Source organism: Oryctolagus cuniculus, chromosome 5 (assembly GCF_964237555.1).
Source record: "Oryctolagus cuniculus chromosome 5, mOryCun1.1, whole genome shotgun sequence".
NCBI lineage: Eukaryota > Metazoa > Chordata > Mammalia > Lagomorpha > Leporidae > Oryctolagus > Oryctolagus cuniculus.
Genome location: NC_091436.1, coordinates 87,052,751 through 87,056,639, shown reverse-complemented (window position 1 = coordinate 87,056,639; position 3,889 = coordinate 87,052,751).

The following is a 3,889-nucleotide window of genomic DNA, read 5'->3' as shown; positions in this document are numbered from 1 at the left end:
ACACACACACAACACAAACACACACTAACACCTTAGAATCAATGAGCAGTATCACTGAATGAAAGTGAAAAGGTAAAAAGATTGTGTGATAATATTTTCTTTGAATCTGACTCAAGAAGGGATGGATTTTACTCTGTAACATGAGGATCTGGCATTTTCCTACTTACAAGTGAGCCTCTGACAGATACCCTGCCATAGAGAGCCCAAATTTGTCTCTTTCTTTATTCTATAATAAAAGCCAACACCACAGTCACAGAAAGAGAAGTCAATCATCAACTGAAAACCCTTTTTAATAATCAATTTTAACTCACAATTGCTATAAGTCTTGGTGTATTTTCAGACTGAGATAAGGTACACCACACTTCAGAGTCTTTAGGAGAAAATAGAATTAATAAATGAACACTCCTTAGTATGAAATCCAAATCCACAATGAGAGGAGAAATCTAATTGAAGTTGCTCATGAATGTAATAACCTCAGGCGATGGAAATCAAATTTCTGAGGAACTCTATCCATAATGAATTATTCTGTTCTCCAGGAAAAAAGGGATAATAATCTGTAGGAATATACTCAAGAAGAAATAGCACCCGTAGTTGAAGTGTGTATATTCCATCCTAAAATAAACACTAAAATCTCCCAATAACTATACGAAATAATGAACCAATTTCAGAAAGCATTACAAAAGAATTTATTTGATTCCAGCATGAATACTAGGAATACTTAATGAAACTCAAACAATATGCAAATTGGATCCCAGAGAGTGTTGCCTTTAAGAAAGAAGATAGAAGTATAACTATGCTCTTAAATCTGTATGTATAAAATACACGAAATTTGTTCACCTTAAAAAATAAAATAGATACATCTTTTTTAATTAAAAAAAAAAGAAATGTACAAAGAAAGAAGGAACATAAGATGAAGTCCCACCTAATCTTGGTGATATAATCACAAAAAGTTAAAAAGTTACCAAAATGTCTCAATAAGTCTGACTCATTGCAGAGGGATGCCTTCTGAATGCACTGGAATTTTTCTGCTGTTGAATATACATACGCAAATACAACTTGAAGGCCAAATCCCATACATGCTTCATTGGGTTAAATTTTGTTTAGTAGATGATCTGCACTCATGAGATTTTAATAATTCATAATGCACCCAAAGTACCTGCCTGTTAGCTTCATTTTTTGTGGAATTCTATCATATGTAGAGAGGTCCAAAATGGTTTAAAAAAAAAAAAAAGTAGATCTCCCAAGTAGGTGAACATTTCTTTCCATTATTTCTGTAACTTTTTATTTTACTAAGAATATCTCCATCTTGCTAGTAGCTCAAAGAAAAAATATAAGTTTACATATATTTATTGTGAACTTAAAATTACTGAAACTCTGCTTAATAAGCTGCAATTAAAAAAAATCACAGATAAAGTACCAAAATAAGAGTAAAAATGATAGCTAGATTTTTATTCAGTATATGCTGGCCACTATACTTATGTGTATACTGATCTCATTTAATTATCAAAATAATCTCTTCAAGAAGGTATTCCTTATACCCTCATTTTTAAACAAGTGGGAACTAGCATACTGGGTGCTTAAACATTATATGATACTGCCTATACTCCAACCAGGTAATGCAAACTGGTATTATATTAGTTTGAATAAAAAGTGAGGCTCCATGAAAAAATATCATCTAATATTTTTTGCTAGTACTCACAAATAGAATCTTATTTTAAATAATGTCACCTCTGCAACCCCTTCTACTCCTAGTTCGCAATTTCCATACTATGATATCCCTGGAAACAGCCTAACCAGATACAAACTTCTTATTGGCATCATCATTTGCCTTTTCTGCCAGCCGTATAGTGCTCTCCTGTATAGCTTCTCTCATGGTTATCTTCTTCCCACCCATTCCTTGCCATATCTCTGGCTCATACAGCCACAACCCTATGGCCAAACCAATACAGTAGTATTCATATCTTTTCCCTTTCTCTTCTTTTGTTGTTGTTTGAATTGCGTTTATTTATTTATTTTAGAGGCAGAGAGAGAGCTAGCCAGCTTCCATGTGTTTGTCCATTCTCTCTCTGTCTCCCCCTCTTTCTGTAACTCTGCCTTCAAATAATGAAGAAATATTTTTAAAAAAAGAAATAAAGAAGTTGGAATTAGGAGCCAGAGCTGGGTATTGGACCCAGGTACAATTTTATGGGGCAGAGGAACTTAAAAAGTAAGCTAAATTCCAGTCCTTGAGCCCTTCTAATTATTGTTTCTCTCTCCAAATTTATTGGTTTTCTCCCATTGAGTTTCAATCCATTGCATTCTGTTCCTGCCCTCATCTTAATTCTTTCTCAGTTTTTTTGTGGTTGGTCTCTCTCTCACACACACACACACACACACACACATCTTTAGATACCAATGTCTCCCAAAGCCCATTCTGGCCCAACCATATCCCTTGTTCTACATTCCCTCTGGGCCAGCTATCTATACATGGTAAGAACTCCAAAATACCTAACTTAATCAAAATCCCTTTATTGAGCTCTGAACTCAAAACCAAGCTCTATAAAACAGTCCTATCTCTGTTTCACAGACTACTCACACTCATTTCCATCTAACCCAATGCTACTATTGTCCTATGTTCCCTTCTCACAATTCCAAATCATCCCAATCTCTGGTCACTAATTTCAGCAGATTTTTCTACACAAATAGTTTGTTAAACCATCCCAACCTCCCTATAACCATTGACTACTAAACTGTGGGTGCCAACAGCAACCCACCTGTACCATCTCAAGAGCCTCCTAATGACTTCCCTGAGTCTAATCCTGTCTCTAAACCGTCACCCTTCATGCTGCCATTGAATTGCTCCTAAGACATGAAGCTTGCTAAAAGCTTCCAGTAGCTCCCAATCCCCCGCTCCACCCTAGCATCATCACTTCATTTCCCCTGACACCCTTTACATTTTCACAGAACCAATTTGGGTAGGCCTTGTTCTGTAGTCCTTTGGTTGCTTTGTTTGGGCTCTTCCTCTTGCATGAAATGTCCTTCCTCATTCTCTGCCCAGTGTCTTGCTCTCTGGAAATTGAGTCAAGGAAAGTTCTGGAAAAGAAATATGGCTTCCTAACAAAAGGAGCATGAAATAGGATACCACACACAAAGTCCTGGGCACCCAGCCCATGTCAGCCTAAGCTAATCTCCCCTGAAGAATTACAGCTTTAACTGCCCTCTTGCATAAACTATCTTGCTCTGAAAACTAACTTTTTATGTGCCCATTTTATTGCCATGTTTCCAAATTCCTTGGAGACAGATCATGCTTTAGGCCATTTCATTCTCCTGGTGTCCACCACAGTACAACATCTTACACTCGATAAATATTTAATAATTGCTCAGTGATGTAAGCAGACAACATCTATCAATGAGAGACTTCTAATACAAGTACTTTCACCTGTCCTGTGTTTGTGAAAAGTCAGTCTAATGATATAATGTCTCTTGGACATTATCTTTATGAGAAAAACAAACATGCAATGGATTTGAATAGAAGGCTTGATGGTTAAAATTTCAATCCCCAGCCTGAGTCTCCACATGCCTTAACTGATTTTATCCTGCAGCAACCATATGAGGTAGGGTTAGTGTTGCCATCTCACAGGCAAGCATGCTGGGGCCCAGAGGGGCCCTGTGAAAGCTCCTTATGAGAAAAGTGTACCTAGAGCCTCCACTCTCTCCAGCACTCAAGGGGCTTGCTGATCATGGACCAAGGTGACTGCTGCCACCTACTAAACACACACAATATTCCTTGGCAGTTTCGATCCTAAATTCCACTAGCTATAAAGCCCTCTAGCCCCTCACCCAAGAAATGTATTCTCATGTCAAAAGCCCAACATACATCTATGACCAATACAAAGAATTAAAATTGTTA